At 37.1% G+C, this 23736-nt stretch overlaps 1 long non-coding RNA gene and 1 other non-coding gene across 3 annotated transcripts; one reads left to right on the plus strand and one right to left on the minus strand.

Annotated features, from left to right (window-relative positions):
• Positions 1-242: 242 nt before the first annotated feature.
• On the minus strand, positions 243-349 carry LOC141617795 (small nucleolar RNA R71). Its single transcript, XR_012531212.1, has one exon. It is a non-coding gene; the product is annotated as a small nucleolar RNA R71 (small nucleolar RNA).
• Positions 350-12217: 11868 nt separating this feature from the next.
• Positions 12218-14766, plus strand: LOC141601166 (uncharacterized). 2 transcript variants are annotated; one of them, XR_012524347.1, is made up of 5 exons: positions 12218-12499; positions 13370-13489; positions 13977-14112; positions 14237-14334; positions 14652-14766. It is a non-coding gene; the product is annotated as an uncharacterized LOC141601166 (long non-coding RNA). The 2 variants fall into 2 exon arrangements; XR_012524345.1 differs by having other exon boundaries at positions 13977-14334.
• The last annotated feature ends 8970 nt before the right edge of the window (positions 14767-23736 follow it).

Genomic DNA, 23736 nt, shown 5'->3' on the forward strand with positions numbered 1-23736 from the left:
TTGGGGGGATGCCTAGTGAAGACCCTCATTCCCACATGGAAACTTTTTATGACTATTGTGATGCGATTTCACAAACCGGAGTGAGTCAAGACCAAATTCGATGGGTCTTATTTCCTTTTTCTCTAATTGGTAACGCGAAACAATGGTTGAAAAGCCTTGATAAGGCTACTCTTGGAATCGACTCTTGGAAGAACTTGGCTCTAGCTTTCTACAAAAAATTCTACCCTCCGGAAAAGTCTAACATGCTAAGAGCTCAAATTACGGGTTTTAAGCAAAGGGACGAAGAATCTTTGTATGAAGCTTGGGAGCGATTCAAAGGATTTTGTCGCTCATGTCCTCATCATGGACTTAGTGAGTGGTTCTTGGTACAACAATTTTGGAATGGTCTTTATGAAGACTCAAGAAACATTCTCAACATGGGATCAAATGGTATGTTCACCGAAGTTGACGATAATCAAACTTGGAACAAGATTGAGGAAATGGCGGTCCATAATTCACAATATAGTAGACCTCGCAAGGCTAATAGAGGAGGAAAGCATGAAGTGGACTCTATTACTCAATTGGGTGCTCAACTTAGTGCCCATATTGATACCATCAACTTAAAGTTTGAGAAGGCTATGGCTAAGCTTGAAGAAGCCTCAAAATCACCAAAGCATCATGTTAATGCCATGGTGGCATCTTCATCAATCCCAAGTGGGATATGTGAGAATTGTGGAACTTTGGGACATGACCAAAGTGAATGTAGGGGAACAAATGGGCAAGTGAATGCTTTTCAAGCATACAAAAGTGGTACCCCTTATTCCAACTATTACAATTAAAACACCAAATTCCACCCAAATCTCTCATATAAAAGCCAAAATGTTAAAAACCCTCAACCAACATACACCCCACCTCCCATGAGAAACCAAAATCAAAGACCCTTTTTCAACCAAAACCAAGGTTATCAAAATCAAACTTCATACAATCAACAAAATGAACAAGGTTTTGATGTTCAAAAAGCGGTCCTCCAAATGCAAAAGAATCAACAAGAAGTTTTCACTCAAATGCAAAAAGATAGCCAAGCAAAAGACATCACCATCAACAATATCCTAGCCCACACAAAAATGTTGGAAACTCAAATGACCCAACTAGCATCTTCAAACCGTCAAAGACAAAAGGGGCAATTACCAACTCAAAGTAATCCCCCAAGACATGAAACGGTTAGTGCCATTCACTTGAGGAGTGGTACGAGATATGAAGGACCAAAGAAGCAAGTTGAGGATGAAGTTGTGGAAACTAGTGACAAGGAAAGAGTTGTGCAAAACTCTAGGGAAGAAGAACCCACCAATCAAGAATTTTCAAAGAAAAGTGAAGAAAAGGCCAAAGAGAAGGAGGCCATTGTGATTAGACTTCCATTCCCGAGTCGTCAAGCTAAGCCTAAGTTTGATGACCAACTTGGAAAATTTATGGAAATTGTGAAGAATTTAGAAGTCTTGATTCCTTTCACGGAATTGATCAATCACGTTCCGGCCTATGCAAAGTACATGAAGGACATCCTTATAAAGAAGAAATCAATCCGGAAGCTTGAGACTATTGCCTTCACTAAGGTGAGTAGTGCCATCCTTCAAGGGAGTTCACCACCAAAACTCAAGGATCCGGGAAGTTTCTCCATTCCATGCACTATTGGTGACACTACAATCAACAAAGCTCTATGTGACCTTGGGGCAAGTGTTAGTGTCATGCCATATTCGGTTAGCAAGAGGCTAGGAATGGGAGAACTCAAATGTACCAACATCACGCTTCAAATGGCGGATAGATCAACAAAGACACCTTTAGGGGTATGGGAAGATGTTCCCGTAAGAATTGGAAAATTCTTCATCCCGGTGGATTTCGTTATTGTTGACATGGAAGAAGACTCCAACATTCCTATTATCTTAGGAAGACCTTTCTTGCACACCGCGGGAGCGGTGATCTATGTGAAGCATGGAGAACTCACCCTTGAAGTGGGAGATGAAACCATCACTTTCAATCTTGACAAGACCATGAGAGCTCCCCGATTGCATGAGCCATGTTTTATGGTTGATCACTATAGCCGGAAGGATGATAGGAAGAAGTTTGAATTTCAATGGAAAAATAAAGTGGATGATGTTCCATCAAAAGAGCAAGGAAATAGAAACAATGAGAGCTTGAAAAGCTCACCCATGACAAGTGAAGAAGATGGCCTCATTGGACAAGACAAGAAAGAAGGAGAGCTGTCTCTATCACCTCAAGAAATTTTTAATGATCAAGTAGACGAAGTTTGCGGTCTTTGGGATAATGAGTTCGAAGGGATATTCAATCCCTATATTGGTAATGCTATGAACCAAGACTATCATGGAGAACAACAAGTGCAAAAATCTATTGAGGACCTTTATCATGATAATGAGCAAGCTTTCGACTACTTCTTCAAGGTGTTGAGTAACATCAACAACACCTTGAACATGCCCCCTTGACATCTCACATTGGATGAGATTTTGGTGGAGTCCTCCCTAAACCACCATTTGTAAATATTCTAACTCCCTAACTTGCATTTCAATTATTACATTACATTTTTGTCATTTTTGGATTTATATTTTCGTGCCTTGATCAAGATATTCATCATTTTGAGAGAAGTGAGGGAGGGACTTATGATTTTATTGATGTGAAGTGCTTTACCTTAGTGTGGGGATAGCAATTGCTTAGGCTATTCATGCCTTTGTAGTGCCCCAACAATGAAGAACACGAGAATTGAAGAATGAAAATGACACGGGTTACGAAGTACCCACAGATGGACCTGAATCCGTGTAGTCAAGGAAGAATCCGAGCGTCCAAACGGGCAATCCGCTCGTCCTAAAGAACCCGACCGTCCAAAGTCACCAGACGCTCGTCTGGTAGAGCTGCAGAATACAAAAAAACTGGTCTGTAAAAGAATCCGAGCGTCTCAGCTGAGAATCCGCTCGTCTCATTCTGGACGGCCGTCCTTCACAAAAGACGCTCGTCTTTTCAGCAGCAAAAATCTGGGATTTTCTCTGTAATGGAATCCGAGCGTCCACCTAGAAAGACGCTCGTCCCTCCACAAAGAATCCGCTCGTCTTAGAAGCAAGACGCTCATCCTGTGGCGTCTTTTCCTGAGCCAAACATTGAAGAATCCGAGCGTCCCGACACCTGGTCCGCTCATCCTCCGCTGCACTTTCAAATGTAACGGTTGATTTAAACCCTTTTTCTCTCTTTCATTCTCATTTCTTCAACATACAAACACTACCCACTACCCAAAAACCCCAAAAAACCCTCATCCTCTCCATCAACAAAATCAAATTTCCTCAACCAAACTCAACCAAATCAAATCCAAACTTCCTCACAACAAAAATTAATCACTCCTTTTGCAACAACAAGTGATTCAAACACCAAAATCTTCAACCTTTGAGTCGATTTTTAGGATACAAGCAACATTCATTCATCCTAAATCGATTTGGGTATCACTAAAAATTGAAGATTTCAACCTTTCATTGGTGTAATCAAGCAAAGGAGAATGGCAAGAACTAAAGAAGGCAACAAGGCACCCCAAAAGAAGACACTTTCCAAAAGGCAACTAGCTCTTCAAGCAAAACAATTGTCAAAGGCATTGGTAGTCCATGAGGCAAGATTGGAGGTTCAACAACAAGATCCCCCTATGGAAGCTACAACATCAACAACTCCGGTCATTGAACAATTATCCAATTATCCGGAGGTAATTTTCACTTCCGACTCTCATAGGGAGAAATTCATTCTCTTTGCTAAGAAAACCATCATGCCTACTAAGTTTATTTGTGAAGATGCATTGTCAAAATTGGGTGTTCTTGAACAAACCAAAACCTTCTTTGAGTCTATGGGATTGGGTAAATTGTTTACAATGAAAGAATTGACATACCCCTCCCTCACCTTGGAATTTTTAAGTTCTTTGAAAGTCACAAGGGTGGAGACTCGAACCAACATCGAGTTTCGTCTTGAAAATGTTGATAGACGTATAACTTATGGTGAATTGCGTAAGATATTAGGTCTTAGTGATAACCCGAAATATACAAAGACTCCTATCAAGTATGAGCCCGCTCCTCTTTGGATGGCAATTTCCGGAAAGAAATTCATACGCTTTCATGATTGTCGTGCTCTCTTAGTCCACCATCCGGGCATTAGAGTATGGCATAGGGTCATTGGGAATACTTTGATAGCTAGAAATGGCACAAATCATCTTACCAAACTCGATTGTATTCTTCTTGAGTCGGCCTTGAACATTGGGAGGGAATTTACCAAGCCATACAATGTTCTAAGACTTTTGGTTGAACGATGGCTTAATGTCGATTATGGCAAAGAAGGCACCGCCTTTATTGTCAATGAAGGACTAGTTACCCATTTAGCTAAGCATTTTAACCGGGATTTCAACAAAAACAACACTTATGTACCGGTTAAAGGAGGCCATCTTGTTGATATGGACACCATGATTCACAAGTTCAAGTGGGTCAAGCACGACACTCTTGACGACAAATATGGGTGGTTAACAAATGAAGCTAGATCCTTCACCTTACCTTCCAAAATTTGCCGATTGAATGTTCACCAACCGAACTACCTTCTCCCACTCTCCGAAGAGACCGAGTATATCATTCAACAACAAAGGGGCGAAATTTCCGAGCCCTCCTCCTCCATTATCACCCCACCTTACCCATTTGAATACCACGAGTTCAAACCCAAGGATGTCGAAGTGGGAAATGATTACTTGACACTACTCTTGAGGGAAATGCACAAGCAAGCTTACAATGATAGAGTGGATGCTTACAAGCCCAATATCCACCCCTCCTACATCTAGCTAGGCAATGACTTCTTGATTCATCTTGTCCTTTGCCTAGTTGGGCGGATAGGGAAGTATTCTTTCCTAGCATTCCTAGTGGTAGTAGACCGGGTGGAGAGGAGATGGTTGTTGAAGAGGGTGGTGACCAAGAAGGAGGAGAAGAAGAGGTTCAAGAAGAAGTTGTTCAAGAAGAGGAAGAGGAAAGTGAGGAAGAACAAGCAAGTGAAAGTGAGAGTGGACATGATTCCACATCTATGGAGGTTGATGATGCCTCAAGAAATGATGATGATGATGATACGATGGGTGAGGATTAGCAAACTTTGGAGGCTCCTACATCCTTACACCTCCCTTATGGTTTGTCTACTAATCTTGTTTTTATTTTATTTTGATCATTTATTTTGTGGAGTCCTAGCAACATTGGAGGACTAACACCTTGGCTTCATTAAGGTGTTCTTTATCTTTGTTCCCGACTTGTAAAATCCAAAATGACAATCTTTAGTTTCATGCATTGCATTCCATGTGCATAAACTCCCCCTAAATTCATGACATTAGAAATAATGTCTATTTTGGTTTGGGGAAGTCCGTGCATATGCATTGGGAGCTAATTTAAATTATGCTCTCCACCATAACAAAAACACATGCATCATGTAGTATAGCTTAATATAGTTTGAATTTAGTTTAGAAATCATGCATATTCATTGCATAATTTCCTATCGTATTGGCCATTGAGGACAATGCCCATACTAGTGTGGGGATGGGAAATTCTAACTTGACTTTTATTCAAAATCCAAAAAAATCAAAAATTTCGAAAAATCCAAAAAAAAATGTGAATAAAATTGAAAAACCCAAAAACAAGTTCATTTCCTTTGTAGTATAGTTTTGTATATATTGTTTTGTATATATTGTGTTTGTTCATCCTTGTTCACATTGATTGACTACGCCACATCCGAGACATGAGGATATTGAAGACCGCATGGTATGATCTTTCCAATCTCCTTTTTACTCTTTATGTTAATGACTATGTGGCTTTATTTTGATTGATGCGGTATAAACAATGTGAATTTAGGACTTGCATTTAGATTATTTGGCATATTAGTTGGTAGAAGCATATGCATTAGGATGTATATATGTTAGTTGCATCATGGCATGGAGTTGCATTTAGAAAAATTTTGTGAAACCGTCTATTTGGAAGCTTGACAAGTGTATATAAGGCCCTTGTAGATGCTTTTTCTTCTTAAGACTTTGCTTGTTAGAATACTTGTAAAACACCCTAGGATGTGTCATGCTAGTATCCTTTGACCCATGAATTACGGCCTAGTCAAAAGTACCTTGTGGTGTGATAACTCCTTGGCTACCGTTTATTCCAAGGTGACCCTTGAAACTATGCAACCATCATTCATCCATGTTCTACCATACATTTTGTCATCAAAGGGAATGGGCACAAAAATTGTTCAAAATTTGAGTTCAAGAAATGAAATGAAAAGTCAAAAAGTTTGCAAATGCATCAAAATAACAGAGGAGTAACAAAAATTATAACTCCTATGCTTCAAAAATAAGGCACCCTCGTTACTAATTGGGGTGACTTTGAAAATGTTCAAAATAAAATGCAAAAATTGAAAAATTGTCAAGTGTTGAAAATGCAAAAAATCAAAAGAAATGGCAAAAAGAAAGTGTTCTCAAATGTTATATGCCATTTTTGTGCATGGTAGAGAGGAGACGACCCTTCTTCTTCTCTAGGCAAGAAGGGGAATTCCGCGATCCTCCAGTGTTTCTAACACCATAGGGAATCTATTCTTGAAAAAATCATTTAACGATTGAGGACAAAGGTATCCTAGCTTGACACAACTTGGAGGTGATTTATAGGTATCCTTCTAGGCTTAGTAGTTTGAAGAAACCATATCTATGAAGGAGTGTGTACCCTTGAATTGCCTCCCTTGTAGATAATTTTCGCCACTTAGATGAGGAAAGTGGCTATTCTTTTGTAGATGCATCCATTACTTGATTTTGTGTGCTTTAATGATTGGATGTGTCGCCATTTTGGCAAGACCCACCTTGCCTTGCAAGAAGGCATCCTACCTCATGGTTGTCTTGTTGTGAGTTGAAGGGGCGGAGTGAGACCCGCTAATTGTCTCCTATCGGCTATATTAGTAGGATAGTTTAAATAAGGGTCCTAGTTTTTGTCACCTCTTTACTCGGGACGAGCAAAGGTTCTGTTTGGGGATATTTGATGTGATCAATATTTAAGCATATTTAGTCCCCGAATTAGCCTCGTTCCTATGCTTTTTAGTGCATATTTGGGTCATTTACTATCTTTAGTCCTTTGTTTTGCATATTCTTTGAGGTTTTGTTTCCTTGGTAGGAAAGGAGTGCAAACCTTGCATTTTCATGGCAAAATAGAGCTAAATTGATCGAATCTAATGACCAAGCATCAAAGAGAAGACAAGACTAGAAGGCCTTTGTACATAATGTAGTAGATGGGCAATGATGAAGAAGATCCTTGCATCCCCGACAAAATCCCAGAGGATTGTTGGAAGAAGAAAAGAAGAAAAAAAGAAAAGGAAGCTGAGCCAAGATCCACTCGTCCCACCCATCGGGACGCCCATCCAGCAGCTCCCCAGGACGCTCGTCCAAACCACCAGGCCGCTCGTCCAGAAGCTCCCCAATCCGCCCGTCCCGACCCTTGAACACTCGGATTGTCCTCCAGAGAGACACGTCCTCTTCTTCCTTCATTCGAGATGCGCATATTTTTGAAAGACTAGCTAAAAGGAGACCCGCATCTTTTCTTGAGAGGAGCGATTCCTCAAGGACTTAATCGTCATTTAAGCCCTTAGTAACCCTAATTTGTGCACCTAATCCCCACTATAAATACGCCATTAGTCTAATTAGATTATCATGTTCTTCTTATCAATCTTTAGTGTAGTTTATATTATTCTAATCTCCCTTTAATCTTGTAATCAACTTCTAATCAAGTATTAATAAAAATCTCATTTCCTTAATTTCTCTATTGTTCATCTTTTATTTTGGGTAATTGAAGATTATTTGGGTTTATTGGGAGATTGACGACCTTCCATCAATCATCAAGTACTTCTATTATTCTTTGCATTATTATTTTGGAATCATCATTAGGTATAATTATCTTAATCCTTTTTTAATTATTGTTAATCATCTTCATTTATTTATCATGTTTTGTTTTGTTAATATGATTGACAACCTTGTCAACATGTTAAACTTGATAATGAGTGAGTAGTTTCCTTAACTAGGGTTAATGGGTAATTAGGGAAAACCAACATGGGGGATGATTCATGCTTAATTTAATATGTTTTCATAATTTATTTGCTTGCTTGTTGTGATCTCAACTTATGCACATGTTATGTATGATGAAATGCGAGCCTATGAATCCTTGCATTTTTTACCCATCACTTACCTTTTCAATAAGACTTGTAAGACATAAACCAACTCGAGTCTCATTAGACCATGCATATAGTTGAGTGGGGAGGATTAAGTTGACTTGTAGGTGTTATACAATCTAATCGATTCGGCCCCGGGACCCCAACCTTCCTAGGATTGTAAGATATAAACCAACTCGATCCTATCACAACAATAATTGTTTGCTTATAATTTGAGAATATGTTTGTATGATTAATTCCCATGAATCCCCTATGAACCCTATGACACCCTAGTGCTTTTAATCAATTGTTTACATCTCATTTTAGTCATCTCACTTGTTTACTTTAATTGTTATTTAGTTTAGTGATCTTCTTATCTCAACCCAAATTGTGACACCCCTAGACACCACTACTTGCGATCAAAAATCCTACATCAATACCCGTCCCTTGGGATCCGACCTTTACTTGCCTCTTTACTAGTAGTAGAGTTGTTTGTGAAGTTATAAATATTGTTTTGGTCTAGGTGCTCCTAACGACAAGTAACCGAAATCTAAGCTCAAAGCGGACCGACCACAATTACTCTTATCTCAAATGTTTCATAAACATTAATCAATCTTAGTAATAAGATATAATATTCTCTCTTATAAATCAATTTGTTCAATATAAGGATTTAATCAATCTGTATCGTCATACAATCGATTAACTTTATAATTGAGGGAATCGTCCTTTAGGAGTGACCTTAAGGGATCAACTGACCACCAATGTCAGACGACAGTAATGTCAAACTCTAGTCAACCAATCATTACCGATTAATGTTGATCAGTTGATTATAAAAATGAATCATCCCTTTACGTATTTTTATCATGAGTTTTAATAATGTGATTGCACTATTATCGAGGACACATACTCCAACAATCTCCCACTTGTAAGAGACAAGTGTGCGTCACCAATTCTCTTGTCCTATTACTATCTCCCACTCAATGCAAGGTGTCTTGCATGTCGTTCTTGCAAGTGATAATATCAAGAGTCGTTTCCTCGATCTGGAGAGTAACTGTTTGACCGGAATTATCTACCGTAGATACCTTCCGAGCGTGGCCACGCATTTTAAGTTCATTACTCCTCGAGTGGCCCTGAGATTCGAAATAACAGTGACAAGGAGGTGGACAATTCCTATCGCACTATTCCCTTTGTCTACCCACATTTCATCATGACCCAAAAGATGGCCATTTGACCTCATTTACGAAAGTCGTAGAGCATAATTTAAAGTCACTCAGAAACTGTGCTAACTTAGGTGAACAGTCACTAGTCAAATAATTGACTCAAAAGAATACTATAGTAGCTCTTGCCACGACCAGGCTATATGAATTACCAGAACTCTATAAACGGTCACTGCCCGACAGAGTGTCTCATACAGTCTGCCTATGTGATCGACTAGTCATCTCTTATGACTCTATGGCACTTGAACTTTCCATCAATCGCATCACACTCTAGTCACTTGGAGACGTCACCTCATATAAGTGACTAGGGTCCAATACTATGTTAATTTAGTTCACTTAAATAGGGTTCAATATTGTCTCGACAACCTATTTGGAAAACAAAGTATTATAAGAAAAGAGTTTTGAATAAAACTCGAACTATGAATGTATTATCACATATGTAAAATTGATACTCTATCAATTACTACATAATCTATAATCCATAATTAATATTGTATACAACTATACATCTCAACTCAATTGAAATGGCATGAGTTATCATGCTTAGCCTATGAAAAGGCCTTGGTTAGCATGTTTAAGCAACACTTTATAGTTTCCCTAACCTTACTATATACTAATTCCCTTTGTTATGTATAATCTTTATTATAAAACTTTTGAGTACGTGTCTAGATCCAGTCTGGACAATGACTCTCTTGCCTTAGAATAACTCCCACTGACCTCACAGTGAGTAGGGATAGGACCTTCGGTTATTGGAACGAACTACCATAGTTCCTCCAATTCACAAAACCTAATCCTAACATCATCCCCTCTTTCTTGCATATCTCTTTACTGCAAGTGTACTTAATTTCTGTTGTATATATCTTATTGTTCAACTGCCTAGAACATTTCTAGCAGATGTTCTCCTTAAATAATATAGCCAAGATGGTTCTCCAACCATCCTTATATGTTTAGAATATAGTTTTTGTGTAACTTATTGCACATAAATCTAATGATAATTTCTACACATTTATCCTCTCTTATGTATCACTATAGATTTGGATACTAAATATGTCTTGCACCTCCTCCTAGTCTCCCAATCACTTCTTCACAGAAGAGAGTATTGGCCCATCATTCTCAATGAATAATATGTTATCTACATATGAGACATAGAAGACCTATCATTAGTTCTTCTTGATTACTAATGGATAGAGTATATGGCTATATAGTGACTTTCACTTAAATTCGATTTATAACCTTTTGTCATACTCTAAGTATACGAATTATAAGAATGGCAATACATCTTAGCTTAATGAATTAATCCCGCGGCGGAAGAAAGTGGATTCAATTTCTACGTGTTAAATACCTTTGAACTTGTCTAGACTCTTATCAATATAAGAATATTCATTTAACGCTAATATCCTCTTAGAACTATCTTTATAGGTCTGGATACCTTAGAGATGTATTATTCCTCTCCTAAGTCTTTCATCATTCCCAATGATTAATATGTCCCTTACATATAAGACTATTAACACCACATTACTCCCACTAAACTTCAAGTATAAACAGAACTACTCGACAATTCGAGACATGTTTATCACATGATCAAAACGTACAATTCAACTCCTTAACTTCAACTTAAGATTTCTCCTTAAGTTTGTATCCTACCTTAGGATAGTTGCGATTTACAAAATTCATGCAAGATGATTTTAAAATCCAACTATATCAAATCATATCCGAATACAATGAAGCGTTGTTGTTACGTGCAAAACCCTTTGCCACCAACCAACCAAGCCAAATAAACATTTTCATGTTTATGCTTGCTTCGGACTTTTGCGAAGTTGGAACTAGATAAAGCATCTTAATAAGTTACAGGTTTGTTACTTTCAAAAATAACATGACTCCTGTCCACTTAGGTTTCGAATAAATATTAACTTATTTTGACCAAGAAGGAACATCTTCCTACGTCTTATTCTTATTTTGTGGCCAGTTTGTGGCTTATTCTCAGTTTGTGGCTCTTGAACATTTTCTCCCACTCTGTCTATAAGAAATAATCCTCTTTTCTTTAATAGACAGCATTACGAGCCGCAAACCCTTTGTTCTCATGATCATGTAGGAAGAGAGACCATATTTTCACCATCGAAACAAGCTACAATTTAGGTACCATGCCTAACCATATCTCATATGAAATGTAGATGATTGCTTTAATTATGTTTTGTTTTAGTGGAAATTTAAATGCGAGACAAATTTTATAACAGAAACTTCCTCCAACTTTATTGTAAAGATTCAATCATATCATAATGAAAGTGAACTTTTGATACCATATCACACTCCTTTTGGTACATATAAAAGTCTTCACTTTATTGTTCCTTATTTTAACAAAGTGCTAATACTTTGGTTTCATAACCTCTAGGTTTTGATACCTTTTAAACATCCATTTGAACTCATTCAAAGAATTTCTCTTCTATCCTCACACTACTACAAAAATAGACCTAATGCAACATTTCGTGTGCAACACTTACGGTTTGTGTTGCAATTTTCAGTTAATTAAGCAACGCTTAATTTATAAATGTTGCTTTTACTTACATAGGGCAACACTTTAATATAAGTGTTGCAATGTATTACTCGAAGTGCAACGTTTTTATACAAATGTTGCATTTTGTCGCAACACTTATATCACATAAGTTATAAACCCTTCATAAAAATTTCATTTTTTTGTTCAAATTACTCAAAACATTTTACTGAAATGACGTGTCCTATTTCAACCCCTTAAGTAATCAAACTCAAAAGAACAAGAAAACTTCCTGCCTGTACAAAAATTTTACTCGATCAAAGTATCAAACCCTCCCTCCCCCGCACCTTCATCTCCATTCTCTAATCAAAGTCACACTCACTGTAACCAATCACGATCTTCTTTGGCCTCGCCACCGACCGACCTCCTTCTCCATTTGCTCTAGGCTCGAGTACGAGTAAAATCCCCAAATCAATTATCCTAATCAGTCGTCGATAATTCAATTGCACGGAATTAGGGTTCGGTATATACGAAAATGGGGCGATTATTGAGGGAATTTCTGGTATCAATCGTCGGTAATTTCATGCTCAAAGTAAGTACAGCCCATTTTCAATTTATGAAGTTTTTCTGTCTTCTCTATTATTTGCAAAAACCAGTTGGCAAGGGCATTGTATTTAGGCCCTTTTAATAAATTAATTGGGGTAATGTTTTAGTATTAAATCTTTTGATGTAGTATGGTAGAATTGAATACTATCAGATAGTGTTTAATTGCTTGTAGTCCCATCTTTTGAAATGAGATCAATCTCGACATTGTTGGTTCATGATTTTTCTTTCTTTCAATTATGTTTGTAAGTTCTGTGATGTTATGTGTCTCGAGTTTACAATTTGATTACTCACTTCCTGTTTTTTACTGTAAGGGTTCCTCATCACTTGGTTAAGAACACTTTTGATTGAAGTTACAGAGTTTTGCCATATTATAACTACTTCATACTGCTTAATTTCCCTTTGATTTCTTTGCTTCACATTGCGTGAAGACTTTAGAATATATAATAGGACTCATTCATTGTTCTAGTGTGATTGTGATGCGGGATTGTTGGGTGTGGTGTTGTCTTTACATATATTTGAGTATGGGTGTCAAACAGTAGGGTTAGGGGTGGAGAGGAGGGAGAGTTTTTGTTACATTGGATGCAATCGCCTTCGAATGTGATCCCATGATGGTGGAGAGGTGGTAGCTCATAAAAAGTGAATCTAAATCTTGGTTTTATGGCTTAAGTTATAAGAGCATGATTTTGAAGTACGACTATGTCAGAAATTATGCCAAGTCCAACATTTTAGCCAATTGCATTTCTGTGGTCGACCCCAAGCCAAGTTAGTTTAAGGTTCTGTTTTTGTGGTTGTCCTAAATTGGGCTTCAAGCTCCATCTCTCTAATATGGTGTTCTTTTCTCTTGTCAAAACTGCAGTGATTCAGTGGCCGCTCAGGATCTTCCATAGTTCCATATAATGATGATATAAGTATGATTCCAGGCACGAGAGTAGTCAACCCTCCAGGATCTGTTTAACACCAGCACACCATAAAGTAGGTACTTACCTTCTTTTACTTACCTTGTTACCTTCTTACTGATCATTCTATATTTAGGCAAACAATTAGTCTCTTGAAAGATGGTTTTATACTAATGTAATGCGAGACTAACCGAATTCAGCTGAAATACTCTGAACTCCATTTGGACATGGAAGCTCTATAAATTTGGCCATCTATGATTGTTGGGGAGTTGCCTATTTGGACAAGGGAAAGTGGGTGTTTTAAATATTAGAATTGCACTATTATTTTGCTACTTCTGTGTAAGTTGATATTTGAGACTATCTTAGGAGTTGCTGGGAACAAAAAATGACCTCTAACAAATTGTATTTGCTTATCCTTTTGTTCTGGTTGTGAATCCCTAAGATACTTAATTAAGTATTCTTAATTAAGTATTACCCTCCTTTATTTTTTATTTTTTCCCTCTTGATCTTACTCAGTAGTTGTCCGATGGATTTGTTTATGGTGCTTTTGTTCTGTTGGAAAACTAGTATACATTAGGAATTCTGTCTTCGTCAAGGAGTCTCTTCACCCATCTCACATCTTACTTAGAGGCTACTTCTTGATGACAAAGATCCTCCAGCTACACTACAAGAGCCTCTTCTTGAAATGCCCCCATTTGACGAGGTGATACTCTCACGACTTACTCAGTTGTTCTTGCTTCGTTGTATAGTCACACGCTTAATAGGCAGCATTGCAATTTGCACATGGATTTAGTTATTACTTATTGAACTTGCTGAATTTTGTTCAGGTTGACATACTAGCCCTTGCACATGGTGTTCAACTCACTAGACAAGGACCAGTTGATGGCTTCAGATTTGCGAAGGGTGATTTATTCCAGGCTTTAAGGTCTGTTACTTCTTTATTGATTTACTTTATACTTTATAGTTCATTTACTGTTGTTTGAACATTTGAGAGGTTTGTCAAGATGTTCAAATGCTAGGAAGCTGTTTAAATGCCATCGTGCAAGAACTTATGTGCTTCAGTGCTTGTATGTCTGTGCTTTGGAGTCTTTGGTAATACCAAAGAAACCGGTTTAAATAACCGGTGTCTTAGGCTAAGACACCTATGAGCTAGAGACCGGTTATAAACCGGTTTCTTATAGCCTTTTTAACCGGTTTCCTTGGCGTTTTTTGTAATAGTGCTTATCTTATTTTGCTGTGTAGACGATCGGGTGACAAAGGACATACAATTAATTGATTCAATTGCAGAGAGGCAAGCACAGATCTTTTCTAAAGAGTGTAAATTGTTTCATGCTGATGTGCAGATTCAATCCATCTATCCCCTGCAAGATAATCTCATCTGGCCATTGCTTATGTGCAGCAGTATTAATTCTTATATACCCTTTTTATATAGCTACTTTGCTTGATGCTATTGATTCTCTGAATATATTAGGTTCTGAGATCGGCACCTGAAATATAGTGTTTGGAGGCTAATTTGTGTAATATATAACTTGCACTAGTTTGTGTGATTCTAATTTTTTTTATGTAGAACTTGGACACTAATTTGTGGGATTCATGTGCTGCTTGTGCGCTAAAGTTATAGGATTGATGCCTATGATTGATTAGGTACCTAAAACATAATTAAAGAACTTCCTCAACTATATGTGGAATAACCTTTTTGAAATTTATTAACTTAGGGTAACATTATCAGTAAGACTCTCCCAAGTATTGAGACTATGACACATCAACTTTCCCTTACATGTCAATATGTCATTACGTTTGAGCCATGAAATTCCTCTCCTTATGTTTGTTGGTGTATTTTTCCTGAGCATATAGTTTTCTTATGTGTTTATAATTGGTCTTACATCTCTTAATTGATTGAGAACTGAAAAGAATGAGACTTAGTTCAGAATGTTCAAAAATTGGCAAAAAAATCGTTATGAAATCTTATTCATGAAAGTCAGGATTTTTGATGGTCTTATAGTGTGGTGTGTCACTTAGATTCATTCTATGCTCTAGCTTTACACACACTAGAGACTTGATACATGCATCATCTATATTAAATATAGAAGGGTGTTGGATGGTTTTTTCACTACAACACACGCAAAATGTTTTGTTGATTTTAGATCTTCCTCTGAACCTTTTATCACTAAGATTTATGTCATCATCATCAGGTCATTCTATCAGCAGTCTGCAATTGCATCAAACCCTGCCAGTTTTTGAACTCGTATTGTGAGAATTCTGCTTGCTTTTTCTTGTTGATTCCAATTTCACGTGAAAGTAGGCCTACCTTTGCAGATCAAACTCAAACGTTTCACATAGGCTACACCTTGTGTACAATCACGTACTCTATTTTCTGCACATCCTTGTTAATTAGTTGTTCTTTAATGCATTATTTATTATTTCGTGATAATTAAGTGTGACGTATCATCTATGCCTATTGAGCCTTTGAATCCTCAAATCTAACAATGTTCTATTTTTTATGTTACAGGTTGCATTTGAGGTATTAACAATGATGACGGGTTGATTTTTTGTCCGGCTGGCAACATATATATGCTCACAATACAAGAATGAAGACTTATAATTAGTAGCTTTCAAATAGTCGTTAAGAATTATTATTTGTTCTATTTAAACATTTGTTATATTTGTTTTAGTTAAATAATTGAACATTTGCGATCGAAGTTCTACTTTTGATCCTTTTTTGAAATGTAATTGACATATATTTTTGAGACTGAATAAATTGAATGCACAATTAGAGAGAATTACAATTGTTGCGTGCCTTACAAGTCCTTATGTCGTTGCACTTTATTAAGTGTTGTTTTTGAATAAATTAGTGTTGCATTTGTTTATTATAAGTGTTGTTTTGGGACGTAACGAGTGTTGTGTTTCCAAAATAAAAATGTTGCATTAATTTGATATAAGTGTTGCTTATCAACAAGAAAAGTATTGCATTAGTTCAGGAAGTGTTGCTTTTTTTACATAAGAAATGTTGCATTAGAAGATAAAAAATGCTGCCTTTGCAATTGAAAAAGCGTTGCATAAACATGACCAATGCAACACTTTTCAAAAGTGTTGCTTCAGATTAAAAAGTGTTGCATTAAGCGTTGCAATGACCTAATGCAACAAGACCTGATGTAGCACTTGATTAAGTGTTGCATAAACTCTATTGCAACATTTATATGACATTATGCAACAATAGCAAAGTGTTGCTATAGAATCTAAATGTAGTAGTGTCATTAAGTAGATACCAAGTATCTACCTAGTTCGTTGGTAGAAGAGATGAAGAAGTAATAACCTTTTCTGATTGAAATTGTATTCGACAATACACTTCAAAGTGTAAATAGGGCAAATATCTTGTTTTATTCATAATTCTTTTCTAGAAAGAAGTCATGAATTAATCTTACTTTGAATACAAGATTCACCGCACACACCAAGAGATTCCCAATCAAATGGTTTGGGACACTAGTCAAAACTAGTTTCTATATGCAATTTTCAATCAAGAATTGAGAAATGATTAGGGTCACCAACTTGAGTCTTGCATATATGACATTTATTTTTAGTTTGAATATAAATACCTTGACTTATATGGTCTCACCATAAACTTAATCGTGGTATATAAGGGGACAACGCTTGTTTTAATTGCATAATAGTAAAACCCTTTGCTTTTTTCTACAAAAACTTGAATTATATTCTTATTTAGAGTTGGTGTATATCATAACCATTATTGAGATACATTTCTAAATACGAAACTAAAATGAGTACACTACAATATTTATATGTTCATGGATGAAATGGCAACTACCCTAGTTCCATTCATGCAAATTTCTGAACTTATTCTTGCTAGTCGTCGTACGATAATTCAATGTTATTATTCTAAGGATTTATAAAAACCCTCAGATTGTGTTATGAACACATCCTCCTCTAAATACCCATTTAGAAAGGTGGTTTTGACATCCTTTTGCCATATTTCATAATCATGAAATGTGGCAATTTCTAACATGATTCACAGATTAGTATCAAATACTCATGACGTGATAATTCGCAAGAATGCAATGTCAATGTCAATTCGAGAAGGAATATGTTGGAGTCACACGACCAACTTCCTTGATCTTTACTCATTTGGGGTTTGTATCTATTTTAGTGTCTAACACCTTCCCTTTCGAGCCTAGTTCTATCCTTAACAATTAGATAGGTACTTACTTCTTATTGGTCCCACTCACTTCAAGAATTTCTACTTGATGAAGACTTATCTTCATACAAATTCCTAGTTAATCCTTCACAAGGATGAACTTCATTGTGGTATTTGGTCAATCAAAATTTCTAACAAATCAATTTACCAATTTCACATTGTCATGTTTTTAATGACTTAAGTGCTAGATGACAAGTGTTTAGTTTTGAGCAATAAGACTTTTGAACCGTGGATGCATAGAAGATATATCAAAACAAATTTTGACCAAGTACTACTTCTATTTATATCCTTCACAAGAGATTATAGGTATGTAAGGAATTTTAAGATGCTAATCTTATATTTGCATAGGACAATTCCTATCGAGTTCTATGGAATATAACGATTCCTATGGAGCTAGTTCATTACCTATGATACGGTTCATTTGAGGATTTAGAAAGAGATTCTATTTGTCGTTAGTAATTGTGGTTTAATGGAGACTCGTGTTACAATCGAATTGGTATCGTATATTAATAGAAGAAATGATAAAGAACAACATAAAACAAAAAATAGTGGGAAAAGAAACATTCATCGTTAGTCTATGAAAACATTTTTACATGCTTTAGCATTTTTATAATGACCTCCACCAAATTATATAAATGATTCCGAGATCCAAATTCATATTAACTCGGGCACGGGAAACCGATATATCCCTCACTAATATAACTCGGTGGGTTAACTCCTTAACCGATTCTACAATTTGAACTCTCGGTCGATGAAATTACGTTAAGTTCATCTCTAGCCTCGAAACATAACACTAGTCTTCATGTCCCGTTGAGACCAACCAAATTTCGCGTGTAATAACTTGTTATTACCCCACTAACCCGATGAAAAATGAAAGTACCACGGGAAACCGAATCTACCCCAAATGTCAAAGGGATTCATAAGTCCTACTATTTGGAAAGGCTAATCTCAATTTTAAATATGTGAAAGGTCTTGTCGATTTATTATCTATCACCTTTTATGTGAACTATATTAGTGAACTACGATAATTATAATCGACACGGTCGAAAAACGATATATATAAAAATGTATGTGATGTTAATGGCGATTTGGCAATGCATGTAACATATAAAGAAATATGCAAAGCAATAAATAAATTTCCTAGTATGGCCTTCCTAAAATAGAAAATCTAATATTCTATTACAAATTCGGAAACCAACTCCATTGGTCCCTTGAACTTCAAGTGACACGCATCCCAAGGAAACACCGTCTTGATCGGAACTCCTTTCTGAATGGTTCCGTCTTTAGGAAACTCCGGAATTACAAAATAATAATAAAAATATATAGCTATTCCTATTATACATTTGTAATAAAAATTTAAATCTATTAAATTACAAGACGGTGATGCGAGATCACATTAAAATTACAACTGAATCGATATTTTCTTTCATTACGGGTAATACCAATTTAAAAAAACTAAGGCCATACTAAGATAAAATTACATAATTCAAAATTCAGAATTACATAAATTAAAATATGACATTCATCAATGAAATATGCATCATTATAATATGTATATAACATACCAAATTAATGTGCCAAATCGCCCTACTTAAATCTTATATCGTATATAATCCGGTTTTATGGAAATTTGCGATTTTTAACTTATTAAAATCACAAAATAATACTAAAATCTAGTTTTAGTCCAAGTTAATCACCCTAACATCTTAGGACACAAAAATTAGTCATTACTCAATTTTTTACAATAATTGAACTTGATTTATCATTCATGCTAACTCCGCCTGTGAGTGTTTTCAGGCATTCGCTGCCGGTCCCAAGCCCGGATAAAGGAGGAGGGTTGCGGTAAGTCTGTGGCAGCCAGCATAAAAACTTAGTCACATTTTTTGGACATGAATCGGAATTTGAACATCGTTGGGGCGTCTCCTCAGAAGCGACGCGCTGCACTTCTTAGACCCTGGTGTAGTGAAAAGTATGTGAGGGTTGCTAGGTCGTCGCCCGGAAGCGACGCGCCATCTTTACATCTGGGGGTGGTGTCAAATAGGCAAGGGTGCGCTACATCTTCTAGACCCGGGTGTAGTGAAAAATATGCAAGGGTTGTTAGGTCATCGCCCAAAAGCGGCGCGCCACCTCGAAGTATGGGTGTGATGTCAAATAGGTTTGGATCTAGGAAGCTTGGTCAAGAGCGGGTAAAGAAATCAGGACAGGACTTTAGGAAGGGTAGTAGGTTACGTTTTGGTACTTGGAATGTTGGATCTTTGACAGGGAGATTAGCTGAGGTAGGGGAGGTTATGAAAAGGAGGAGAGAGCATATAATGTGTCTACAAGAGACAAAGTGGGTCGGAGATAAAGCAAGGGTGATAGCGCTTTGGGGTTATAAGCTTTGGTACACGGGTAAAGACAAAAGTCGTAATGGAGTGGGTATTGTCATTGATAAAGATTACATTGATGATGTGGTAGAAGTATCGAGAAAGAGTGATAGGATTATGAGCATTAAGCTTGTAGTCGGGGATGAGGTGGTGACGGTGATAAGTGCTTACGCACCTCAAGTAGGTTTGGATGCTTCTTTTCGACGAGCCTTCTGAAAAGATTTGGAAGAGGTTGTAGAACGAGTCCCTATTGGAGAAAAATTGATCATTGGTGGTGACCTCAATGGGCATGTGGGTACTAGTCGAGTTGGCTTTGACAACATTCATGGGAGTTTTGGGTTCGGGGAGAGAAATGAAGCAGGAAGTGACATATTGGATTTTGCTTTGGCATATGACTTGGGTATAATGAACACTTGGTTCGAGAAAAGACATTCTCATTTGGTGACTTATAGAAGTAAAGGTAATGCTAGTCAAATTGACTTCCTTTTGGTAAGGAATGTGTGGAGGAAAGAGTACACCGATTGCAAGGTCATACCCGGGGAAAGTGCCGCAACACAACATAGACTAGTGGTTCTTGATTTTCGGGGTAAGAGAGACTTGAGGAAGAGAAAGATAATCGGTGAGGCACGGATCAAGTGGTGGAAGCTACAAGGGGGAAACCAACAAGCATTTTTGGATAAGGTTGGAAGTAGCGATATTTGGTCGGATTGCGAGGAGAAAGATATTGATGCAACGTGGGATAAATTGGAGCATGTGGTAAAGGATTTGGCGAGGGAGGTGTTAGGGGAATCTAAAGGGAATAGACCATCAAGTAAGGACACATCTTGGTGGAACGATGTGGTGAGACAAGCGATAAAGACTAAACGTGAATGCTATAAGGTTTTAAGGAAATGCATGAGTGATGAGAACTTTGAAAAGTACAAGGAGGCTAGACGAGCCACTAAAAAGGCCGTACGGGATGCGAGGGCAAAAGTTAACCAAGAAGTGTATGCCAGGTTGGACACGAGAGAAGGAGAGAAGGATATCTATAAACTGGCTCGCATAAGAGACCGAAAAACGAGAGATATTGGGAGAGTTTGGTGTGTGAAAGATATGGACGACAAGGTTCTGGTTCAGGATAACGAAATAAAGGCTAGATGGAGTTCTTACTTTGATAATTTATTCAATGGACATCAGGAACAAGATTTTGGGGATGTAGAGGTAACACCAAGCATGGTTAATCGGGAATTTGTGCGTAGAATACAAAAGAGTGAAGTTAAAAAGGCGTTAAGGAAGATGGGGTCAAAGAAAGCAGAGGGACCGGATGGTATACCCATAGAAGTTTGGAGGTGCTTCGGGGAGAAAGGGATCGAATGGGTAACCATGCTCTTCAACAAGATTTGGAGGAGCAACAAGATGCCATCGGCTTGGAGGAGAAGCACTCTTGTCCCTTTGTACAAGAACAAAGGTGAAGTTCAAGAGTGTTCCAATTATCGGGGAATTAAACTTATGAGTCATACGATGAAGTTATGGGAGCGGGTAATCGAGCAAAGGCTTAGGAAATGTGTAGACATCTCGGAAAACCAATTTGGATTTATGCCCGGGAGATCGACTATGGATGCGATTTTTATCATGAGACAGTTGATGGAATACCATCGGGACAAGAAGAAGGACTTACATATGGTTTTTATTCACTTGGAAAAGGCATATGATAGGGTATCAAGAGAAGTACTTTGGTGGGCTTTGGCGAGAAAGGGTGTATCGCGAAAATATATTGACCTCATAAAGGACATGTATGAGGGGGCTAGTGCAAGTGTTCGCACTAATGTTGGGAGAACGGAAGAATTTCCTATTACCATCGGGGTGCATCAAGGTTCCGCACTTAGTCCTTTTCTCTTTGCTATAGTTATGGATGAGTTGACAAGGGATATTCAGGACGACATCCCTTGGTGTATGATGTTTGCTGATGATATTGTGTTGATTGATGAGACAAAAGAGGGGGTGGAGAGAAAGTTGGAATTGTGAAGGCAGACTTTAGAGACTCGTGGGTTCAGGCTGAGCAGGAGTAAGACTGAGTATTTGAGGTGTCAGTTCACTAAGGTGGCGGGGTTGAGATCGACAGAGGCGGGGAGTATTATTTTCGATGGGAATGTTGTTGAGGGTTCGGATTTCGTCAGATATCTAGGATCTATTATTCAAAAAGATGGGGAGTTAGACGAAGATGTGGCTCACAGAATTGGAAGAGTGCTTCAGGGTTTCTATGCGATAAAGATATGCCCCAAAGATTAAAGGGAAAATTTTATCGCACGACAATTAGGCTTGTCCTACTTTACGGCTCCGAGTTTTGGGCCGTGAAGCATTGTCACATTCAAAAGATGAGTGTGGCGGAGATGCGCATGTTGAGGTGTATGTGCGGACATACAAGGAAAGATCGGTTAAGGAATGAGGTGATTAGGGAAAAGGTAAAAGTGGCGCCAATAGAGGACAAGATGATGGAAAACCGACTAAGATGGTTTGGCCATGTGAGAAGGAGACCTATGGACGCACCAGTTAGGAGGCTGGAGACTTGGAGAACAGAAAAGGTCCCTAAAGGCAGAGGAAGACCCAGACAGACATGGTTGAGAGTGATAGAGCACGATATAAGAGTTCTGGGGCTTGAGGAGAGTATGGTGACGGAGAGGGCACAATGGAGGGAAGGGATACATGTGGATTTTTAGTATTTGATGTTTTTTGACAGATTTAGTTTTTTAGTTTTTTTTTTATATATTTAATTTAAAGAAATTAATTTATCTATTTTTCTCCCCTTTATTACACTTTTTCACCAACCACTTTCTTATAGATTTTACCTGGTTCATTCCGGATCCTTAACTCTATTTCGGTTTTTAGAAATCGTTTTAATCTTTTCTCTCGATTTAAATTTTAAGTTTTTATAAAAGAAAGACGGAATTCGATTTTAATACCCCTAAGTTCACCTTGTCTTTCCATTACATTTTCGTTCTTCCTTTTTGTTTTTCATCTTCCCTTTTTTTATTCGCATTTTGTGGCGTGCGTTCACCCATGGACGGTTCGCAAAAATTATTCATGTCAGCCGACCCCAAATCATTTTGGGATTAAGGCTCTGATGTTGTTGTTGTTGTTGTTGATTTATCATTCATGCTCATAATAGACCTTAAAATCATAACTTTTTATGAAATAAATCAAAATTAAATTACAATAATTTAAAAATTTTAATTTTAAATTTTTGCACATTCTGGAATAATTCCATGATACTCATAATGTCAAAAATCAAGGTTAAAATTTTCGAATTTATTTCGAGAAAAATATAGTTGCTATTTATCAGTTTTATCGAATAAAAAATCTAAAGTATATGAAAATTAATCTAATCAATGTTCTAACTTTATATCTGATATGTGGGATAATAATGCAACCTAAAATAATTTTCTCATGCAATGTATTTCATTTTAGCTTTTTTTGCTAAAATAGTCACTATTTATGTCATTTTTACACTAAAAATTCATAAATCATGCAAGGTGATACCGTGTTCATCTCAAATTTTACATACAATGAGTAAAAGGTGCATGTGACAACATATTAAAATTTCATGGCCTGTTTTGACTTTTAACCCATTTTACCTCCATTTATGTCATTTTTATCTCATAAAAATTATAAATCATGCAAAATAAATCAAATTTATACAAAATTTTACATACGATGAGTAAAATATGCATGTGAGGTCATATAAATATTTCAAGGTCAAAAACAAAGTCTAACTAAT

This window comes from Silene latifolia, chromosome 1 (assembly GCF_048544455.1).
Source record: "Silene latifolia isolate original U9 population chromosome 1, ASM4854445v1, whole genome shotgun sequence".
NCBI classification, from domain to species: domain Eukaryota; kingdom Viridiplantae; phylum Streptophyta; class Magnoliopsida; order Caryophyllales; family Caryophyllaceae; genus Silene; species Silene latifolia.